Below are 24,791 nucleotides of genomic sequence, written 5' to 3'. Positions count from 1 at the left end.
CATGTGGAATCATGTAGTAACCAAAAATGATTTAAACAAATAAAAATATATTTTAGAGACTTCAAAGTAGTCACCCTTTGCCTTGATGACAGCTTTGCACACTCTTGGCATGCTCACAACCAGTTTCATGAGGTAGTCACCTGGAATGTATTTCAATTAACAGGTGTGCCTTGAAAAAAGTTAATTTGTAGACTTTCTTTCCTTAATAAGTTTGAGCCAATCAGTTGTGTTGTTACAAGGTAGGGCTGGCATACAGAAGATGGCCCTATTTGATAAAAGTTAAGTCCTCATTAATTTAAGGCATGAAGGTCAGTCAACTCGGACAATTGCAATCGCAAAAACCATGAAGTGCTATGATGAAACTGGCTCTCATACCATCACTCATTCATATATTTTTTATGTACATATTCTTATTCATTCCTTTACACTTGTGTGTATAAGTTAGTTGTTGTGAAATTGTTAGGTTAGATTACTTGTTGGTTATTACTGCATTGTCGGAACTAGAAGCACAAGCATTTCGCTACACTCGCATTAACATGCTAACCATATGTATGTGACAAATAAAATTTGATTTGATGAGGACCGCCACAGGAAAGTAAGGCCCAGAGTTACCTCTGCTGCAGAGGATAAGTTCATTAGAGTTAACTGCACCTCAGATTGCAGCCCAAATAAATGCTTCACAGAGTTCAAGTAACAGACACATCTCAACATCAACTGTTCAGAGGAGACAGGGAATCAGGCCTTCATGGTCGAACTGCTGCATAGAAACCACTTCTAAAGGACACCAATAATAAGAAGAGACTTGCTTGGGCCAAGAAACACGAGCAATAGACATTAGACCGGTGTAAATCTGTACTTTGCTCTGTAGAGTTCAAATTTGAGATTTTTGTTTCCAACTGCCATGTCTTTGAGAGACGCAGAGTAGGTGAACGGATTATCTCTGCATGTGTGGGGCCCCGTGAAGCATGGTGGAGGAGGTGTGGTTGTGCTTTGCTGGTGACACTGTGATTTATTTAGAATCCAAGGCTACCACAGCATTCTGCAGTGTTACGCTATCCCATGTGGTTTGCGCTTAGTGGGACTATCATTTGTTTTCAACAGGACAATGACCCAACACACCTCCAGGCTGTTTAAGGGCTATTTGACCAAGGATAGTGATGAAGTGCTGCATCAGATGACCTGGCCTCCACAATCACCCGACCTCAACCAAATTGAGATGGTTTGGGATGAGTTGGACCCCAGAGTGAAGGAAAAGCAGCCAACAAGTGCTGAGCATATGTGGGAACTCCTTCAAGACTGTTGGAAAAGCATTCCTCATGAAGCTGGTTGATAGAATGCCAAGAGTGTGCAAAGCTGTCGTCAAGGCAAAGGGTGGCTACTTTAAAGAATCTAAAATCGATTTTGATTATTTCTCGAATCAACCATGCATAGCAGCCATTACATGGTTAATGCAGACTGACTGACTGGCCCCTCCACTATCCTGAGAGAGAGGAGGAATGGGTAGAACTCTCCAGGAGGACGAGAGAGATTTCCTTATCCTTACGGCTCAGTTGAACTCAGCTCACTCATTTCCCCTCTCTTCTTTCTTGCTACTATCCCCCCCCCATGAGTGTTTGTAGGGTTGATCCACTTTGTTTTATTATTTCTATTAATATCAGGAGTTGACAATATGTATCCTGTAAGAGGAGACTGCTTTGACAGGCCTGAGAGGTGAGGGTGAGCAAACTGGGCATTGGTGGGAGAAGAGAACAGAGGGAGTCGCAGTAGAAGGAAAGCAGGATAAGGCGAATATACACACACACACACAGGAGTGCAGCCTGAGTCGGTGTATATGGCTGGTAGATTGCTATATAAAGCCAGTGTGTCCCTGTGGATGGCACATGCTGTGGATTAGGGCGGAAGGAAGGTGTGGGGAACGGGGTATGTAATAAGCTTCCCCTCCTATCCCCAATGGGGAGAGCACAGGAAAGAAAGGGAGCCAAAGAGAGGCAGAGCAAAGAGGGGAGCACAGGAAAGAAAGACTGCCAAAGTGAGGGGAAGAAAAGAGGGAGGAAAGACAACCAAGCGAGCTGGGGCTCTAATTTCAGCCCTCTAGCCCTTCTCCCTTCTTTACATCCCTTTGTACCCTCCCTCCCTCTTTCCCTCTCTTCTTGTTCTGTTGTTATTCTTGGTTGTCTGTTCCTGTTGCTCCATTGGTTGCTCAACTTATGAATTTGGTCATTTGGCCCTCCAGGAGTCCTGTGTAGAGGAGCTGTAACCATGCAGTGCTGAGTGTGCACAATCACTTCACTGCAGTAGTTTTGGACTGCAGTGTTTATTATTGACAAGTCATATGGCATAAATGAAAGTATAATTATGCGTGTGTGTTCCAGGGACTCAGATCATAGACCTGATGATGCTGGTGGTAGATGTGGTGAAGGGTGTCCAGACCCAGACAGCAGAGTGTCTGCTGATAGGAGAGCTGACCTGCAACCCGCATGGTGGTCATTCTCAACAAGACTGACCTGCTGCAGCCCAACAAGAGACAGACCGCCATCGACAAGATGACCAAGAGACTGCACAAGACCCTAGAGAACACCAGGTAACACACACACACACACACACACACACACACACACACACACACACACACACACACACACACACACACACACACACACACACACACACACACACACACACACACACACACACACACACACACACACACACACACACACACACACACACACACACACACACACACACACACACACACACACACACACACACACACACACACACACACACACACAGTCATTCTAAACCCTGTTTCATCCCTTGTTGACCAGATTTAAAGACTGTCCTGTGATTGCCATGGCAGCGAAGCCTGGGGGTCCTGAGGCCCCTGAAACAGAGGAACACCAGGGAGTGCCTGACTTAATGGAGGTAAAAACTCTGAACACACTGGTGCCCCAGGATGTGCCTGCACTATTAGCGGTATGGGTTAATATTCTGACGAGACAGGACAAACCCGTTTTCCCGATCTCTGGTATATCATCAAGATAAATTAATCACAGCACATTTTTGGAGTCATTCAGCCATTTGTTCCTGGTTAATTAGAATGTTGTTGGAAATGAATGTTGAAAGCAAACATTTTGTATTCTTAAAACATACAAAATTATGCTATCACTGATTCCTGTTGACAAGAACTGTTCATACATAGGCCAATGTCAAAACACAGTTTTGAAGTGTCCAAATCAATAGATACAAAAACTATTTGCGATATTGAAAACCTAAACATGAAATGTACTACCTACATATACAGTTGAAGTCAGAAGTTTACATACACTTATGTTGGAGTCATTAAAACGTTTTTTGAAATTGTCTTGTTAACAAACTATAGTTTTGGCAAGTCGGTTAGGACATCTACTTTGTGCATGACACAAGTAATTTTTCCAACAATTGTTTACAGACAGATTATTTAACTTATAATTCAAGGTATCCCAATTCCAGTGGATCAAAGTTTACATACACTAAGTTGACTGTGCCTTTAAACAGCTTGGAAAATTCCATAAAATTATGTCATGGCTTTAGAAGCTTCTGATAGGTTAATTGACATCATTTGAGTCAATTGGAAGTGCACCTGTGGACGAATTTCAAGGCCTACTGTCAAACTCAGTGCCTCTTTGCTTGACATTATGGGAAAATCAAAAGAATCAGCCAAGACCTCAGAGAAAAGTAGACCTCCACAAGTCTGGTTCATCCTTGGGAGCAATTTCCAAACGCCTGAAGGTACCACGTTCATCTGTACAAACAATAGTACACAAGTATAAACACCATGGGACCACGCAGCCATCATACCGCTCAGGAAGGAGACACGTTCTGTCTCCTAGAAATGAACATACAGAAAAACAGCAAAGTACCTTGTGAATATGCTGGAGGAAACAGGTACAAAGTATCTATATCCACAGTAAAACTAGTCCTATATCGACATAACCTGAAAGGCCGCTCAGCAAGGTAGAAGCCACTGCTCCAAAACTGCCACAAAAAAGCCAGACTACGGTTTGCAACTGCACATGGGGACAATGATTGTACTTTTTGAAGAAATGTCCTCTGGTCTGATGAAACAAAAACAGAACTGGTTGGCCATAATGACCATCGTTTGGAGGAAAGAGGGGGAGACATGCAAGCCGAAGAACACCATCCCAACCGTGAAGCATGGGGGTGGCAGCATCATGTTGTGGGGTGCTTTGTGAAGGAGGGACTGGTGCACTTCACAAAATAGATGGATTCATGAGGTAGGAAAATTATGTGGATATATTGAAGCAACATCTCAAGACCTCAGTCAGGAACTTAAATCTTGGTCGCAAATGGGTCTTCTAAATGGACAATAACCCCAAGCATACTTCCAAAGTTGTGGCAAAATGGCTTAAGGACAACCAAGTCAAGCTATTGAAGTGACCATCACAAAGCCCTGACCTCAATCCTACAGAAGATTTGTGGGCAGAACTGAAAAAGCGTGTGCGAGCAAGGAGGCCTACAAACCTGACTCAGTTACATCAGCTCTGTCAGGAGGAATGGGCCAAAATTCACCCAACTTATTGTGGAAAGCTTGTGGAAGGCTACCTGAAACGTTTGACCCAAGTTAAACAATTTAAAGGCAATGAACCCAAATACTAATTGAGTAAACTTCTGACTCACTGGGAATGTGAAAAAATTAAAGCTAAAATAAGTCACTCTCTCTACTATTATTCTGACATTTCACATTCTTAAAATAGCAGTGATCCTATCTGACCTAAGACAGGGCGTTTTTAAAGATGATTAAATGTATTTGGCTAAGGTGTACGTAAACATCCGACTTCAACTCTACATCTGCCCAACAGTAATATATTACTTGTATTATAATTTTTTACGAGCACCTTATAAACTGCATATGCACCAAAAACAAGTGGCAATAAATCACTCATATTTATTTAGGGGGAATCAGGTTGATGCACAACAAAAAACACACAGGAACTGTACATATTGTTTACATCACTGGTTAGAGGACAAGCTATTGAAGACAGCCTGCTACATTTTGGAGTGATGCATTTTAATTTGGTGCTCACCAAAACGGAAAGAGAAACACAGCACTTATTTGCCAATCACTCATAATCGATATCACGTTGAAATCAATAGAACGAGAGGGGGGAGTCAGGTTGCACGTCCTGTTCGAACACTACTGAAAAACCACACTGAATCTGGGAACAGTATGTATACTGTATCACTGGTTAGAGGACAACTTGTAAAAAAAACATCCAGCTACCTTTTCCATTGTTGCATTTTGTTTCAAGTGGATTGCCAATGCAGAAAGGTAAACGTAGCACTATTTTGTTAAAGGGATACTTCGGGATTTTGTCAATGAGGTCCTTTATGTACTTCCCTGGAGTCAGATGAACTGCTGGATACCATGCTAGTAGATACCTATAGATTTCCAGTAAATTGCTTGGGAAGTAGATGAATAGTCAATAGCCCGAAGTATCCCTTTAGTCACTCATATCAATATCACATTAAAATCAATAAAGCGAAGCAAACGTCTGGTTGGTAGGCGCTGTTTGAACTAACACTATTGAAAGGCCACATTGAGTCTGAGGATATTTGTTTTATATATCACTGGTACAGAAGTTAATTTGCTAAAGACAGCGGTCTACATATTGATTTGTTATTTAACTTACATGAATCACGCCCCTGCATATGATATCAACACTGACAATGTTTGGCTGTTATTTCAGTGATAGTTTGAATCTGGTGTGAGGCTAGCAACTTTTATAGAGAGACCACCCCAAATTCTCCATGCTGTTTGAGTTCGAAAATGAGAGCACAGTTCTAACTCCTGTGACCCACAGTGCGTATGTCTTAATCACAGGACAAAACCAAAGAGATTGATCTGTTTTAAGCAAATGATCTCGTGCCATCATGCTGACTATAAACTTTTATACTAACCTCACCAATCTGAGGTAAAAAAGGATGTTTCATTCCCCCCCAATTTGATTCACTGCTAATGTAGGGAAATTCCACGGTAATGGAATTACTGAAAATTGTACCAAAACACATTTACAAGAAGATCTGTGCTGATGCAAAGTTTGGACATCTGCACAGTTTTTCCAGTAGATGTGTTTTTGTACAATTTTCTGTTGAATTTGTTAAAGTAGTCCTTGTGCATAGAGCTGTATGGTTTGTTAAACTTTGAAATCAATAGTTTGAGTTTGATATACATTTTGAAGTGAAAAATCGGTCTCAGAGTAATTCGGTTAACTTGGAATTGCCCTGTGGTCAAACGTGAGCTTGTGTAATGTAGTAACACATACTGTCCACATCATGGAATGTAGCGTCATGGAAATTCATTAAATGTGGCATAAAAATTCAATATTTTAATTTAGGGTTATAGTTAGTTAACTCACAATAATCACCATATCTTTCTCACTAAGTTTACCCATTTAGAGAGTTAAGTGCTCTCAAACACATTTGAACCGGGTGCTCTAGACTATAGCTTCCATAGTGCCTGTGCAGCAGCCTGAACGTTCCATGCCGCGTTTCTTACTGATGTGAAGACCACTTCAATGACACCTACAGTATCCTTTTAATTGAAATGACACAGTAAAAGGTAGATGCCATAGAACAAAGAGGCATATGACAGACACTGTCATAGGTCAGGGGGTTCTGCCCTATGATTAAAACACAAGAGCCACTCTCAGGAAGTCTTTATGAAACCACAGGATACACAGACTCAACACTAAGATATGCTTCTGATTAGGACGGGCCCTCTAGTCTGTGTGTGTGTGTGAATCACACTCATGCCTACGGTGACCGTACAATGTTATGACAGCAGTTTTGACTTTGCTCTGTATGCACGTCTCCCCGAGCTGTTGAAGAGCCAGACATGCCTCCCTCACAGAGACCCGGGGGGAGCCCTGCTGATGGCGGTGCACCACTGCTTCTCCAGCCGCGGTCAGGGCACGGTCATGACCGGAACCATCCTACAAGGGGCGCTAGCTGTCAACGACACCGTGGAGATCCCAGCCCTCGAGCTCCGGTCACTGACCACAGACCGTTGATTTGCATGACCACTGAAAGAAGTCCTGGTCAGTGGTTCTCAACCCGCTTAATTCTATTGACCAGCAACAATTATTTGTGATATTGCTGATTTATTATAGTGCGTTAGACAGTTGAATTAGTTCCATGGCACGCTCTTAGTCCCTGCTTCCAGAAAGGTGGAGAGTCGTTGTTGCAGTAGAACAACCCTGATTCAGATGACCTGGACAGCACAAGGCTGACGTAGAATCTACAGAGTTCATAAGTTGACTGGAAGAGGAGGGAGGGGAAAGAGGGATGGTAGTGTGGGGGTGGAGGATGTGTGTGTGTGTTTTGGAAAGGGCAGGATGGGGAGACTGGAGAAGAGGGGTGGGGGTTGACAGTACAGGAGCTGACTAATTTAGACCAGATGCAGTCACTCACATTTGTTTGTAGGCCAGCCTAGTCTAAACACCAGCTTATTGTATTCAACCTTACTATCAACTGGTGTCATTATAACATCCTCCATCAGGTGGCAGCAAAAGCCTGAAAAAAACAGGCTTTTGTCTCAGCATTCAGTGTCAGAGAAGAATGGTGGTTAGGCCACAACAACCATATTCTCCGTCACAACACTACAGTGGACAACAAAAACAACACAGTGATGGGTAGGATAATTGGCCCTGTAACCGAATGGTTCCTGGGTCAAATCCCTGAGCCGACAAGGTAAAAATCTGCCGCTCTGCTCTTGAGCAAGGCAGTTAACCCCATGCCAATTGCTCCCCGGGTACTGATGATGTGGATGTCCATTAAGGCAGCCCCCAGCACCTCTCTGATTCAGAGGGGTTGGGTTAAATGCGTAAGATGCATTTCAGTTGAATGCATTAACTGAATGCAACTGAATAGGTATTCCCCATTCCCTGTTCTGTTGTATATTGTACATGGTAATACCTCGTAATTTGTCAATTGCAAAGCTAACCTTTTGCACAAACAAGCAAGAGTCGGTTAGTTTGATTGTCTCTCTGTGTTTGTCTTTTAACCCCTAGGAGACCAAGAAAGTGAAGTTGATTCAGATGTTCCGGCAGCCGGTGTGTGGGGCCATGCAGGGTGACTGCATATGTGTGTGTGACCCAGTTTGGCCCCAAATTGCTAGAACGGGGGTGGAGTGTACCCCTGGCTCCCTACACACCCTCCACGCTGCCCTCATCTCCGTCAGAAAGATTGGCTAAAGATTGGCCACCCGTGCCAAGTTCCACATCACCGTGGGCCACAAGACCGTCATGGTCAGGGTCACCTTCTTCGGTCTGCCCCCTGGGGAGACCCCCCAGACCCCCAACACGGACCCCCAACCACCACCCTCCGACCCCCACTCCCCACTCCCCTCAGCCAGAACCCAGCCCCCTGAGCTCACCCTTCTCCTTTGACCGGGAGTACTTCCACCAGGACGAGTATGTGATTGGTCAGCGGGAGGCCGGAGGAGCTAGGCCAGACCCGAAGCAGTGGGCGATGCTGGAGTTTGAGCGTCCGGTCACGTGTCCCCCTCTATGCCTGGTGATAGGCTCCAAGCTGGACACAGACATCCACGCCAACGCGTGCCGGCTGGCGTTCCAGGGGCGTCTGCTGGAGGGCTTTGAGGAGAAGAGCTATTCTGAGACTACGCTACCCAGACTACGCATCTACAAGACCAAACGCAAGGAGGGAGCGGTGGAGAGGGTGAGTGGACGCCCTGCTCGCCTCTCTCTGACACCCTGCCCTCCCATCACCGTTCACGGATCTCTGTCCTTGCTCCTTTGCCCTCTCTCTCACCCCTCTTCTCCCTCTTTCTCTTTCTCTCTAGTCTTTGTTTGGATTTTTCATTGCTGGTGGTGCTGGAGCGTGTTGCAGGGACTGAGCTCCCATTGTGCGCACACACACAGAGTCCCTGGGGCGGTGCGGGAGGGCAGCGTGGAGAAGTATGCGAGGCCTTGACCTGTGCTGGGCTGTGACACAGGCGTGTGGTCCCCTGATGCCAGAGGCAGCAGCCAGACAGACTGGTGCTGTTTGGACACACCTGAGTTGCACAGAAATATACCCACATGGCTCTCTGCATTCCTCCCGACCCGCACTCTAGCCTCTGCTCTCTCGCGCTCTCTGCTCTCTCTTTCTCTGTTCGCTCTCTCTGCTCTCTCTGCCTACTCTCAGCTCTCTCTCTGCTCTCAGCTTTCTCTGCTCTCTCTCTCTCTCTGCGCTCTCTCTCTGCTCTCTCTCTGCTCTCTCTCTCGCTGCTCTCCCTGCTCTCTCTGCTCTCTCGCTCTGCTTTCTCTCGCTCTCTCTCTCTGCTCGCTCTCTCTGCTCTCTCTCTCTCTGCTCGCTCTCTCTGCTCTCTCTCTCTGCTCTCTCTCTCTCTGCTCGCTCTTTCTGCTCTCTCGCTCTGCTCTCTCTCTGCTCTCTCTCTCTGCTCTCTCTGCTCTCTGCTCTCTCTGCTCTCTCTCTCTGCTCACTCTCTCTGCTCTCTCTCTCTCTCTCTGCTCTCTCTCTGCTCTCTCTCTCTCTCTCTGCTCGCTCTCTGCTCGTTCTCTCTCTCTTTGTGTACTCGTTCCGTCATGTTTTTTGTCTCTCACTTTCAGCCTCTTTCTCCCTGGCTCCATCTCACTCTTGTAATATATTTCTATGTTCCTCAGTTTGTTTTTCCCCTTTTGGCTCATAAGAGTCTTATCTGCCTCTCGTTGCTCCTGTCTGTCTCTGTCTGTTTGAGTGTTGTCTGCCACCCAGCAGCAGCCAGCAGTCTGTCTGTGTGTACACACCCTCAGTCAGGGTCGCTAACAGGTCAGAGGTCAAGTGTGTGGACAAGTTTTACTGCTGATAGCACCTCAGGCTGTCGACAGCCAACCCCACAGTTACACAGCAGTCCTTGACCCTCTCCCTGTGAGGTCAGACTCTGTTCATGTGGGTGTGTGTGGGTTCCCCTCACATAATGAGGAAGTGCTGTTTTGTTTTTTGTCTTCTAAGAGGACACATACCTGAGATGTTGGAATGTTTGAGATATGACTGTGTCTTTATGTCATGCCTTTGTCACAGTGTTGTCTGACATGTGTACCAACTGTAGCTTATCTGTGGTCACGCTTCAGTCAGAACCCAACGTCAGAGAGAGAAAGGGAGCGAAGTGGGGAGGGTTCAGGAATGAGTGAGGGGGAGAAGTAGAGAGAGAGACAGAGCGGTGCCCTCCCTTTATCGGATCAGTGACGGTTGAGAGAGTCTCAGTGATGGAGAGAAAATACAAACAACAAACAGAAGAAGAATGTGTAGAGGAACGAAAGAGGAGATACAGACAAGCTGGTGGCAGGCCTAGGGCAATGTGGCTCGTTGGGTTGGGACGGGGTACAGAACAGTGTCATGGTGGGGTCAGCCACCCTCCACTATGGCGACAGAGTGGCAGCATGGTAACACGAGGTCATGCACCAGTGTCTGTTAAATCAGAGAGAGGAACATAGAAAACAAACACACACTGACCTCTATATGCTGGAGGAAGTTTACTGTCAGACTCAATAAATAATTAAAGGATATGCTGGATAGTTTTAGGAGATTTTCCACGTGTATTATTTGCTTTTATCATTAACCAGAAGCTGTTCATTGAATAATAATATTATTTAAGCTTATTACATTAGAATAATTATATTTTCTTATATGATTTCTTTGTGTCTGTCATTGGTGCCCCTCATGTCTCTTTAGTCACATCTCTAATATTTATATATTCCTAAATTCCGTTCTTTTACTTTTAGGTTTGTGTGTATTGTTGTGAATTGTTAGATATTACTTCACTGTTGGAGCAACACAATCATTTTGTTGCACCCTCAATAACATCTGCCAAACACGTGAATGTGACCAATAACATCTGATTGGATTTGGTCAGGTAACAGATGACTACACTGTGATTGGGCGAAACCTGTTTAAGGAGTAGACCAACCTGCAGTTGTTTTTGGGGTTAAAGGTCACTCTCAATCGGCGGGGCAGGGATCATCGAGGGCGGCTTCAGACAAAGCGGCAAGTTTACGATCTGGGTGCCAGGTAAGTAGTGGTGGGGCTGGAGAGGAAGTTGGAGGTTGTGAATGAATCTGTTTAGGAAGAAAAGGACCGAGCCGACGATTGGTTAAAATCAGCGGACCCATGGGCGTCCTATCACATTTTACCATCAGATACCACCCATCATTTTCTATTCATTTCCTGGCGATTCTACATGTTGATCTGCCACTGTTCGTTGACAGCAGGTGATCTACTGTGCACAGCCAACGTTCCCTATGGTGTCTCTCCTTCATATGCTCCATTAACAGTCAAGATAAGGACTGTATCATTTGATTTTCTTACTGCGTTTGTTGCCAATTTCTTATTCCATCTGTTTATTAGTCAGAATTATGCAATTACATTTATAGTACAGCCAAAGAATGAAAGGGGCCTTCTCCTTTTTTCCTGTATCTCTCTCTCTGGTTCCTGTGCTCGCAGTACGTTCCTTATCAGGATTAGGATGTGGTTAGAGTGGTGGGCTGGGAATCCCACTCCAGCATTCCCAGGATTCCTCTGGGGGTAGCTCTGGGTCCGAGGGAAGTCTGCTCCCTGTTTATTTTACCTTGTGTCTCTCCGCTCCCCTCCGACCCACAGCTAGGCTCCACACCGGGCCGGGCAGGAAGAGAAACCAAAAACATTTAGAAAGAGAAGCCTACCTATATCCTCTCAACTCACTCACATTCACGTACACACACTCACACACATGCTCTTACATACACACTGACATACTTGGCTAGTCACTTAAGACATTCAGTATGCTCATTGCTCGTACACACTCATAGTATGACGGTGCTGTGTGATCCTCTGACCTCTAGCTACCCCAGGTGTGTATGTGTTGTGTGTGTGTGTGTGTGTGCTCCCTTTATCTCGTTGTTGTTCTTTTCTTCTCCCCTCAAACCCCTTCATGGCAAATGATTAAAGACAGAGAAAGCCACGGAGAGAGGGAGAAATGGAAAGAGGAGGGCTAGTTAGATTTGAAGGGCTTCTTTGAAGGCCCTCCAGGCCTCTCCACAACCTCCCCCCTCTCACACAGGCACTACTGTCCAATCCCCCCGCTATCCGCCCTCCCCTGGACCTGACCCCAAACTCATCCCCTGCAAGCCCCTAAAGGCCACCAGCCTGGCACCAGACAGTTATTCTGTCTCTCCAGAGAGGGATGGAGGGATAGATGGAGGGAACGGAGCAGAGGAAGATAGGGGAGTAGTGTGGTTTGTACGTGATGTCCGCTTGGATAGAACAAATGTTTTCATTATGTGGTTTAAATCAATACCACAGCTTGTTATACATGTGTGAAGGTGGCTTCAGGAGGGTAATTCACTGTGTGTGTGTGTTTGCAAATGAGTTGTATTTTACTCAAACCTTGAACTAGATTTGACCGTTTTATTGGACACTATCACATGATTCATTCTAGTTTGTATTTACTGCTATTTATCTAAGTGCTTCCCTTTGTGTGATTGTTTGCGTGAGTGTTTGTGTGAGTAAGTGAATGAGAGAAAGCGAGAGAGAGAAGTGGGGTAAGGCCAAGCGAATAGATCGGAGATATCCATCCCTGTAATCCTAACAACCCTCATGCTGGCATAACCATAACAATCTCCTCGGTGGCGCCGTGTGACGCGGGTAGGCGAGGTCAGCCGATGCAGAGGTTTGCTCAGGGAACATTTCTCAGCTACACGTGAGCAGAAACACAAACAAACCACACACACACACACACACACACACACACACACACACACACACACACACACACACACACACACACACACACACACACACACACACACACACACACACACACACACACACACACACACACACACACACACACACACACACACACACACACACACACACACACAGGAATAGATACCCCAGAGGAATCCAGAGCACGCACACAACCGCCTGACGACTGTCAGACACCAGCGTAAATGTCAGCCAGGACAGGACCGCCACAGAGAACCCTGACAGAGACACGCTTCTTCTACAACTATAGGAACCGTGAGACAAGACCAGCACAACAGATCTACACTATATAAACAAAGTATGTGGACATCCATTCAAATGAATGGATTAGTCTATTTCAGCCACACCCGTTGCTGACAGGTGTATAAAATGGAGCATGCAGCCATGCAATCTCCATAGACAAACATTGGCAGTAGAAGGGCCTCACTGAAGAGCTCAGTGACTTTCAGCATGGCACCGTCATAGGATGCCACCTTTCCAACACGTCAGTTTGTCAAATTTCTGCCCTGCTGGAGCTGCCCCGGTCAACTGTAATAGTTGAAGTGCTGTTATTGTGAAGTGGAAGCGTCTAGGAGCAACACCAGCTCAGCCGCAAAGTGGTAGGCCACACAAGCTCACAGAACGGCACTGCCGATTGCTGCAAGAGTGCTGTAAAAGAACGCTACCTGCCCGACTGCATCGTGCCAACTGTAAAGTTTGGTTGAGGAGGAATAATGTTCTGGGTCTGTTTTTTGTGGTTTAGGCCCCTGAGTTCCATTGAATGGAAATCTTTTTGTAGCAACAGCTTGGGGAAAGGCCCTTTCTCGTTTCATCATGGCAATGCCGCCGTGCACAAAGTGAAGTCCATACAGAAATGGTTTGTCGAGATCGGTGTGGAAGAACTGCTCTTTTGGCTGAATGGAAGCAAGTCCCTGCAGCAACGTTCCAACATCTAGTGGAAAGCCTCCCAGAAGAGTGGAGGCTGTTGTAGCAGCAAAGGGGGAACTCCATGTTAATGCCCATGATTTTGGAATGAGATGTTCATAAAAACAGGTGTCCACATACTTATGGTCATGTAGTGTTTCTGTTCTCTCTCCCATCTCCATCTCTGTCATCAACACTCTAAAGAGCAGATATATACCGTTGACCCTGATTCACCAATGGAGAGAAGTCATAACAGGTCTGGTGGTGTGGCTTCAGCTGGTCTAGTGGTCTAAGCCATTGCCTCCAGATCACATATAACGCAACAGCATGGGTACGAATCTGGCCCACTGCTATTTCAGCACACTCGCTCTTCTATATTTTCTCTCTACCTCTGTCCAATCCTTTGTTTAATTTTGATCATTTAAAATGTATTTTTTTTGTATTTGTTAAATACCTATGTGACTTGTATAAACTACCAGAAATTCTAATGCTCATATGATTTCTCTTTATCTCTCCCTTCCCCATTCCCTCTTTCATCTCTTCAGAGGGTCTCAGTCTAGAGACTAAGCAGCTCCTCTCCTCCACCTCCAAGAAGAAAGGAAAGGGTGGGGCTAAGGGGGAACTAGCCAAAGAGGAAGATGCCAAGATGGACACTCAGCCAATCAACATCAGCCTCCGATTCAAGAGATACGTTTTTGACCCCCACAAGAAGATGGTTCAGTCTCGAGGTGCGTTCAGTTCACTTGAACGTTTGCTACGTTGTGGAGCGGTTTGTACTGAACAACACGTTTCCCCAAAACGTTCTTGTATGTTCTTGAACAGACTTTGCGCTACGTTTGGTGGGTATGAAGAGGTGTGGCTTGAAGCAATGAGTGACGAATTGAAAGGGCAGCGGTCATGCTGACAGCGTTCCCAAACCCACAACCCCTCCCCATTTTTCAACTGGTTGTTCAGTACAGCACCGTTTCCGTTCAATTGAACGTTCCAGAATGTAAAAACCAACAGACCGCAGCCCTGACCTTTGCAGCAGTAGCTCGAGGATGAGAACAGAGTGGTTAAAAAAAGTGGCTACACTGTTCTCCTTTTCGAGTTGAAAGTAACGATTACTATATTTTCAATACATTTTTCCATGATAGGTGAATAAATGCTTGCACAAAATAAAAGGTGTGTCTGCCATGTTACAGTAATGATGGAAAGATGAGAGAGTGGTTCAGAGACGGTGTAAAGGCTGGCCTCTGTATCTGGAGCACACAGTGCCTTCAGAAAGTATTCATACCTCTTGACCCATTCCACATATTGTTGTGTTACAGCCTGATTTCAAAATAATGACAAAGTGAAAATGTTTTTAGAAATGTTTGCAAATGTATTGAAAATGAAATACAGAAATATCTAATTTACATAAGTATTCACACCCCTGAGTCAATACTTTGTTGAAGCACCTTGCTGTGAGTCTTTCTGGGTAAGTCTCTATGAGCTTTCCACACCTGGATTGTGCAACATTTGCCCATTTATTTATTTCAAAATTCCTTGCCAGACAATCATTTTCAGGTGTTGCCGTAACTGTTTTAAAGTCACCATTGGACTCATGGTGAAATCCCTGAGCGGTTTCCTTCCTCTCCGACAACAGAGTTAGGGAGGACGCCTTTATCTTTGTAGTGACTGGGTGTATTGATACACTGTCCAAATGTAATTAATAAACCAGAAAGCCATTGCAATGCTAATTATAGCCTAATGTTAGCTAACTAACTAACATTGAATCTAGTTGGTTAGCTTTAGCTACCTGCAGATTCATACTCCAGCATTTCATGCATGGTGGCTAGCTATGACAATCCATTTTGCACTGTAGCTATGGGTTGGGATTATGGTTAATTGTTTAGCTAGCTAGCTAACATAACTTTATTTCTGCTAGCTAGCTACATGTCTAAACAAAATACTCCACTTCGCAAGAGAATGATTACGTGACCCATCAATTTAGCCTGGTGTGTCTGGGGGTGATTACGGCCATCTATTGTATTTGTACACGTACATCTCCCCAATTTCGTGGTATCCAATTGTTAGTAGCTACTATCTTGTCTCATCGCTACAACTCCCATACGGGCTCGGGAGAGACGAAGGTTGAAAGCCATGCGTCCTCCGATACACAACCCAATCAAGCTGCCCTGCTTCCCAACACAGCGCGCATCCAACCCGGAAGCCAGCCGCACCAATGTGTCGGAGGAAACACTGTGCACCTGGCAACCTTGGTTAGCTTGCACTGCGCCCGGCCCGCCACAGGAGTCGCTGGTGCGCGATGAGACAAGGATATCCCTTCCGACCAAACCCTCCCTAACCCGGACGACGCTAGGCCAATTGTGCGTTGCCCCACGGACCTCCCGGTCGCGGCCAGTTATGACAGAGCCTGGGCGTGAATTGTGGTTCATTTTCATGCCAGCCAGGTAGGCTATACTCCTGCTGTAAAGAGAAGCAATGTGCTTAATATTCAGAAAGTCGAGAAATAAATATAGTAGGCGTAGCCTATAGAAAGCTGATAGGATACTCCTCTTTTTAGTAGAAACCATCACTCTGTTTTCTCACACAATTGCATAGCCTATAGAAATGTTCCGCAACATGAGCTCATGGGCTCTCATGAAGTGTTTGATTAGATTTTCGATTACATTTGCATTGATGTCAGAGTGATTAGAGGGACAATAGAGTGCTGAGTACCAGGTAGTTAGCAAGTTTGGTAGGCTACTATTGACCATCAGCAGCATCAGAGCTTGGAGAAACCTAATTACCGTGGTCACATGGAATTTGACTGTCAGCATGATTCGTGACCGCCAGTGTGGCGGTAATATGACCACTGTGACAGCCCTACTCCTGCCCAATAACATCATCATGATAGAAAGGTGACAGAGTTAGCGTGGGTTAATTCTGTTTTATTTCAGCTGTGTGTGTGTGTGTGTGTGTGTGTGTGTGTGTGTGTGTGTGTGTGTGTGTGTGTGTGTGTGTGTGTGTGTGTGTGTGTGTGTGTGTGTGTGTGTGTGTGTGTGTGTGTGTGTGTGTGTGTGTGTGTGTGTGTGTGTGTTTCACCAGGCCTTAGAGGAATGCCAGTGGGGTATTGAGGATGTAGTGTGTGATGTCAGCAAACTGTCTCTGTGGACCCGTTCTGTATCTGAGCTGGAATCAGTGGAAATAGGAGGGAGGGAGAATGAGAAGGGGATACTACCAGGATTGTTCCTCTGACTGACATTCCTTTTAGTCTTATCTCCTCCTGTTCCTCTTATAGAAAACCTTCTCCCTGTTCCTCTTATAGAAAACCAGACGAAGGGTAAAAAAAACAACCTCTGCCTGTTCCTCTCCTTACTCCTCTCTTTCTCCAATTTCTCCCTTGCTCATGTCTCTCCACCCAGCGTTTTATTTTTGCCTGTATGTCAATCATTCAACCCCCTTTCACATTTTGTCTTCCTAACTTCCCACTCTCACATTGTGTCAATTATTCCTCAGTAGCACCTCACAGCTCTTGTGTGAAACCTCTCTACTCACATAGATAACGAGAACGATTTACCAGAACATGGATGCGTGTATGTTCATGTACACATTATTTGCACAGCTGTATATATGTAGTGAATATGTGTGTGTTTGTACACAGATGCATGTGTATACTAATGTATGTTTGTATGTGTACCCAATAACATTTCCTCAGGCGGAGACAGTGCGGCTCAAGGAGGATTGTGGGAATGGAGAAATCTTTACATATATTGCTTTATTGTGTTGGTGTTGATCTGTGTGGTAATGTGACAAATGTGACTAGGTGTTCATTTGTATACATGCCTCAGATATGAGCACACCAACCAGACAGGGAATAACAGTGTTACCGGAGTAATAAACCATTGTCATTGGCCGTCAGACTGTCATCATCATCATCCATCCATTTTATCTCGTCTCTGTAGTTCTGCTTATCACGCAGATTTATCAGTCAATTACATCAATAACGAACAGGGGTTTTCCCTGTATAATCTGTCATACTGTATAGATCTTAAATACTCATACGACCTAATTGGTTTTTAGTATGTCTATTCTGTTTTTGCAAAGCAAGACAGAAACCCTACAGAACGGAGAGAATTGAGGCAGCATTTGTTGGGGAACAGAGGAACAGTTAGAGATGGAGAGAAAATGTATAAGTGATCCTCTTGTTTCAATCCCTCTCTTCATTCTTTTCTCCCGCCGTGATAAAGATCTTTTCGCGCTTCATTAAGACAGACAAGCCAGTGTGGGCTGCTTTCTTCCCTGTGTGTGTGTGTTATAAGATGCATGCTAATCCTGTTGGCCAACTTGGCCTGTGTGTGTGTGTGCTTGGCTGATTGCGTGTGTGTGGTGCTGGGAGCATCACTGGAGCCCTATCTAGGCTTAGGTGAGGAGGGTTAGAGGGGGTGGGGGTATAATCTGGTTTTAGAACCATGGCTGATTGTGGCAAGAGGAGGAGAGGAGCCAGACAGGGAGGCGATGTGACTTGGGCTATGGGGTAACATTCTCACCCCAGACCCTCTTAATACACCTGACAGACAGACAGGTGAACAGACAGACAGGAGAAGAGAGACACCAGATGGAGCGATCACACCTTTTAGGTACCTTTCCCTTTTCTTTCCTCTCAGACCAGCACACAGACGCCCACACTCAATAAGTGATATTACTAGATTACTTGTATGTATGTGTAAGTCTATGCTCACTTTCTGTATTTAACCACGTTTAATCCAGTGACTGAGATAATCAATCTGATGGAGAGGTTTTTGCCAGGTCCTCTCTCCACACAGAGATAACAATGACGTGTTTCAATTTAGGTCTCCATTCACCCTAGTATCGTCAAAGATGGTGGATAATGAAGCTATTTCACTCAGGTCGTTTACCATTATAAAAAAGGTATGTTCTGGTCTACTTAAATGGGTGTCTCCCCCATAGACACCAATGCAATAGCAGCTTGTTCTGGTCTACTTAGTTTGACTTTCAATGAACCAGAAAAAAACTGTGAATTACGTGTCTCACTTCGTCCTCCATATCTGGTATCGTCTCTGTCCACCTCAGGGTCACGACGGGGCCAAGGGTCAACCGCTGAGCAAACATGTTTACAGACAGAGAGGGATGGAGGAGACAGAGAGCGAGAGGGATGGAGAAGGAGACAGAGAGAGAGAGAGAGAGAGAGGGATGGAGGAGACAGAGAGAGAGAGAGGGATGGAGGAGACAGAGAGAGAGAGAGGGATGGAGAAGGAGACACAGAGAGAGGGATGGAGAAGGAGACAGGGAGAGAGAGAGGGGGGGATGGAGAAGGAGACGGGGAGAGAGAGAGGCAGGGAGAAGGAGACAGGGAGAGAGAGGGGGATGGAGAAGGAGACAGGGAGAGAGAGTGGGATGGAGAAGGAGACAGGGAGAGAGAGTGGGATGGAGAAGGAGACAGGGAGAGAGAGAGGGATGGAGAAGGAGACAGGGAGAGAGAGGGGGGATGGAGAAGGAGACAGGGAGAGTGAGGGGGGGATGGAGAAGGAGACAGGGAGAGAGAGGGGATGGAGAAGGAGACAGGGAGAGAGAGGGGGATGGAGAAGGAGACAGGGAGAGGGATGGAGAGGAGACAGGGAGAGATGGAGAAGGAGACAGGGAGAGAGAGAGGGATGGAGAAGGAGACAGGGAGAGAGAGAGGGGGGATGGAGAAGGAGACGGGGAGAGAGAGAGGGATGGAGAAGGAGACGGGGAGAGAGAGAGGGATGGAGAAGGAGACAGGGAGAGGGATGGAGAAGGAGACAGGGAGAGAGAGAGGGATGGAGAAGGAGACAGGGAGAGAGGGAGAGGGATGGAGAAGGAGACAGGGAGAGAGAGAGGGATGGAGAAGGAGACAGGGAGAGAGAGAGGGATGGAGAAGGAGACAGGGAGAGAGAGAGGGATGGAGAAGGAGACAGGGAGCGAGAGAGAGAGAGAGAGGCTGTAGAGGAGTGGTGAAAGAAAGGGAGCTGAAGGGAGGGGGATGGTAGGAGGGTAATTGGCAAGGGAAAGAGAGAGAGGAGAAGGAGAAAGTGGCAGGAGGCAGAGGAAGGAGATTAAAAATAATAATTAGCAGGCATTTGACTGATAAATGAGCATGTGGTTAATTAACAGCCTTTTAACAGTGTGGATGTGGTTAGGCTACTAACGTCCTCTGTTTCTCCTAACTCTTCTTCACTCTCTCTCACCCTCAATCTCTCTCATTTACTTTTGTAGCGCTGGTATCTGTCTTTTAACTCCATGATTTTTTGGATCATGTGCGTATTCTTCTCTGTCACTCGCTGCGTCTTTCGATCATGGCTTGTACAAGGTTCGCTCAGAAGATAGAATTTGTTGTCAAGTGCCATGGCAGGCCTATAGTACATGACCCTATTCTCAAAGCGCTGTATTCACATGAAGCCATCCATGTTTATGTTATTGATGATATGAAGAAGGACATATGGTTGCTGTTTCTATTGAAAAGAAAGCCTCCGCATTGTGTAGATGAGCCTGAGTGATCAAACCATGCGAGTGCAGATGACATCACCCTCTCCTCCTCTCTCGCCTTTCGCTCGCCTTCAAATGGAATTGACTGTGGTTTAAAATGGCCATTCTTAAATAAATGCCACACCGCCTCTTTTCTCTCTACCTCTCCATTTCCTGTCTCTCCTATTTCTCATCTGTCCATCTGCCTTTTCTTTCCCCTTGTAGCTGCTGTTTTGTTCTCTCATTCTGTCCCTCTACTGCTTGTGTCATCCTCATCATTGATTGATGAGAATTGTGAACATTAATGTACATGTGCAGATTCAGCAATTTCTTCATTGTTTCGCTTTAAAGGTCTTATTTTGCCGGCAAAAGGACGCTAACGGTAAAGAGCTTAGCAAAGTCAGAATCTCATTCATTTATACTGCTATTTGGCCAAAGGATGGCTGGATCTAAATACATATGTATACTGTTGTACTGTAGCCTATGGGAATACATTTAAATGATGGGCTCATAGGATTGTTTTAACAAATAAACATGTGTTGCCATGGCCTCTGCCCTGCTAACAGGCCTAATGCCCACAATGTTACTGTCTAAGCAGAATGGGGAAGAAAAGTAAGTCCTTCTGACTGAATGTATACATGAATATGGAAACTATGTTGTTTTGGATTAGCTTTCTTCGGGAACATGAGAACTGAGTATGGTTTCAATAAAGCAGGGCACTGGTCATCATGGGATCCAGCATACTGCCGTTTTCACCCTCCCTCCTCAAAATCCTGGGTCTCAGAGTGCCTTAAATGGGGGAGAGGAAGAGAAGGGAGGTGTTTAGGATTTGGTCCAAGTTGAATGGGAAGAATGACAGGTGGGGGAGTTAAGAACTTTCAGTATTGTATTATAACATAACTTCATATGAGCCATTCTAAGGGTGATGCATCTTCAAAGTCCATGAGGCTTTTTATAGCTCTATGGGTCGTTCTACGGGTCGTTCTACGGGTCGTTCTACGGGTCGTTCTACGGGTCGCTCTACGGGTCGCTCTACGGGTCGCTCTACGGGTCGCTCTACGGGTTGTTCTACGGGTCGCTCTACAAAAAGAGTGCCTTTTGTGTTTCTTTGATATTTTAAGTAGGAATTGTGCACCAATATTTCATTTTAAAATCCTGTTATAGTCAACAAAGGCCCCTTTAATGTAGACCACATGGAGAATTAAATAAATCTGATTTTTAATATGAAGACCGGCTTGTTTTATTGGAGTGTTATGGGTGTTTTTTGGGTTGGCTTCGTCCTGACATTCATGGTTTCTAGTTTTTGCTGATTTTTTTGTATACTTTTCTGACGTTTTGAGTGTACTGTTAAGGAGTTAGTAACTCAAGCATTTCACTGCACCCGCTATAACATCTGTTAAACTGTGTGCACAACCAGTTGGAACTTTAATTTTATTTGCTGAAGTGTCCGTCAACCCTGTATCCTTTCTAGGAAGATTTTAACCCACTTATTCCTAAAATGTCTCTAAGTGTCACCATTCTAAAGTCCTACTTACATTGTTGCTTTGACAGTCATTTCTGAAGATGATTATTTAATGTGATTCATTTACGTTTGTCCCTCATTTTAAGGTCGACCCTGTTACGTGAACTGAACTCTTCTTTTAAAATGGTGATATTCTTCCTTTTTCAATATGTTTTTCAAAAGAAACATTGAGCATCTAATAGTCAAATCCTAGTGTAAAAGCAGGTGAGCTGGTTTTACTCTTTTTGGCAATTTTCTGGTGTTTTGTGGTGGAAAACTGAGTGGGTCGATCATAACACGTCAACCCTGTTACCCATAACACGTTTTTGACTTTACAAATATTTCTGGTACCATCCCCAGGATCTGGAAGGCGGCCCATATACTCCCCCTTCAAATTGGTGGTGACGTGTGTCACGCCTTGGTCTTAGTATTTTGTGTTTTCGTTAATTAGTTGGTCAGGCCAGGGTGTGACATGGGTTTATGTTATTGTGTTGTTGTATTGGGTTTTTTGTAGGCATTGGGATTGTGGTTGATTAGGGGTGTGTTGCATAGGTTTGGCTGCCTGAGGCGGTTCTCAATCAGAGTCAGGTGATTCTCTTTGTCTCTGATTGGGAACCGTATTTAGGTAGCCTGGGTTTCCCTTTGTATTTTGTGGGTGATTGTTCCTGTCTCTGTGTTAGTGTTCACCAGACAGGCTGTATAGGTTTTTTCACGTTCCGTTTGTTGTTTTTTTGTATTTATAAGTTATTTTGTGTATCGTTATTTTGTTCCATTAAAAACATGAGTAACCAACACGCTGCATTTCGGTCCGACTCTCATTCAACAAACGAAGAACGGCCGTTACAGAATCATCCACCACACACGGACCGAGCAGCGTGTTAACAGGCAGGAGCCACAGGAGAGGCAACAGAAGCAGCTTCAGTGGGAGAGGCTACACCACTTGGAGAATTGGACATGGGAGGAAGAACTGGAAGGAAAAGGACCCTGGGCTCAGCCTGGTGAATATCGCCGCCCCAAGGAGGAACTAGAGGCGGCTAAAGCGGAGAGGCGCTGGTATGAGGAGGCAGCACGGCAACGTGGATGGAAGCCCGGGAATCAGCCCCAAAAATGTATTGGGGGGGGGGGGCTATCAGGGAGTATGGCTACGCCAGGTAGGAGACCTGCGCAAACTCCCTGTGCTTACCGGGGGGCTAGAGAGACCGGGCAGGCACCGTGTTATGCAGTGGTGCGCACGGTGTCCCCAGTGCGGGTGCATAGCCCGGTGCGGTATATTTCAGCTCCGCGTAACGGCCGGGCTAGATTGAGCGTCGAGCCAAATGCCATGAAGCCGGCTCTACGCATCTGGTCCCCAGTGCGTCTCCTTGGGCCGGCTTACATGGCACCAGCCTTGCGCTCGGTGTCTCCGGTTCGCCTACATAGCCCAGTGCGGGCTATTCCACCTCGCCGCACTGGCAGGGCGACCGAGAGTATTCAACCGGGTAAGGTTGGGCAGGCTCGGTGCTCAAGAGCTCCAGTGCGCCTGCACGGTCCGGTCTATCCAGTACCACCTCCACACCCCAGCCCTCCGGTAGCAGCTCCCCGCACCAGGCTTCCTGTGCGTGTCCTCGGCCCAATACCACCAGTGCCAGCACCACGCATCAGGCCTACAGTGCGCCTCGCCTCTCCTGCGCTATCAGAGCCTTCTCCTCTCCAGCGCTGCCGGAGCCTCCTGCCTGTTTGGAGCAGCCAGAGCTGCCAGTCTGCATGGAGCAGCTAGAGCTGCCAGTCTGCATGGAGCAGCTAGAGCTGCCAGTCTGCATGGAGCAGCTAGAGCTGCCAGTCTGCATGGAGCTGCCAGTCTGCAAGGAGCTGCCAGTCTGCAAGGAGCTGCCAGTCTGCAAGGAGCTGCCAGTCGGCAAGGAGCTGCCAAAGCTGTCAGTCAGCATGGAGCAACCAGAGCCGTCAGTCAGCATGAAGCAGCCAGAGCCGTCAGTCTGCCAGGATCCGCCAGTCAGCCAGACTCTTCCAGATCTGCCAGACAGCCAGACTCTTCCAGATCTGCCAGTCAGCCAGACCCTTCCAGATCTGTCAGCCAGACCCTTCCAGATCTGCCAGTCATCCAGACCCTTCCAGATCTGTCAGCCAGACCCTTCCAGATCCGCCAGTCAGCCAGACTCTTCCAGATCTGCCAGTCAGCCAGATTCTTCCAGATCTGCCAGTCAGCCAGACTCTTCCAGATCTGCCAGTCATCCAGACTCTTCCAGATCTGCTATTCAGCCAGACTCTTTCAGATCTGCCAGTCAACCAGACTCTTCCAGATCTGCCAGTCAACCAGACTCTTCCAGATCCGCCAGTCAGCCAGGATCTGCCGGATTCAACTGCCTGGCTGGGCTGCCCCTCAGTCCCGGGCTGCCCCTCAGTCCCGAGCTGCCCCTCAGTCCCGAGCTGCCCCTCAGTCCCGAGCTGCCCCTCAGTCCCGAGCTGCCCCTCAGTCCCGAGCTTCGCCTCAGTCCCGAGCTTCCCCTCAGTCCCGAGCTGCCTCAGTCCCGAGCTGCCCCTCAGTCACGAGCTGCTCCTCAGTTCAGTGGGGTTCTGGGTGAGGACTATTCGGCCATGGTCGGCGGCGAGGGTGGATCATCCCAGGACGCGAAGGGGAGGAACTATGACATTTATGGAGTGGGGTCCACGTCCCGAGCCGGAACCGCCACCATGGACAGACGCCCACCCGGACCCTCCCTATGGTTTTGAGGTGCGTCCGGGAGTCCGCACCTTAGGGGGGGGTTCTGTCACGCCTTGGTCTTAGTATTTTGTGTTTTCGTTAATTAGTTGGTCAGGCCAGGGTGTGACATGGGTTTATGTTATTGTGTTGTTGTATTGGGGTTTTTGTAGGCATTGGGATTGTGGTTGATTAGGGGTGTGTTGCATAGGTTTGGCTGCCTGAGGCGGTTCTCAATCAGAGTCAGGTGATTCTCGTTGTCTCTGATTGGGAACCGTATTTAGGTAGCCTGGGTTTCACTTTGTATTTCGTGGGTGATTGTTCCTGTCTCTGTGTTAGTGTTCACCAGACAGGCTGTATAGGTTTTTTCACGTTCCGTTTCTTTTTTTTTTGTATTTATAAGTTATTTTGTGT

At 46.4% G+C, this 24,791-nt stretch overlaps 1 pseudogene; it reads left to right on the top strand.

Annotated features, from left to right (window-relative positions):
• The first annotated feature begins 1,950 nt into the window (after positions 1 to 1,950).
• LOC135529498 (selenocysteine-specific elongation factor-like) overlaps positions 1,951 to 24,791 on the top strand; it is a 46,157-nt pseudogene continuing 23,316 nt past the window's right edge.

This window comes from Oncorhynchus masou, chromosome 5 (genome assembly GCF_036934945.1).
Source record: "Oncorhynchus masou masou isolate Uvic2021 chromosome 5, UVic_Omas_1.1, whole genome shotgun sequence".
Taxonomy (NCBI): Eukaryota; Metazoa; Chordata; class Actinopteri; order Salmoniformes; family Salmonidae; genus Oncorhynchus; species Oncorhynchus masou.
The sequence above is the reverse complement of the archived record's forward strand: the minus strand, read 5'-3'. Positions and strand labels throughout refer to the sequence as shown.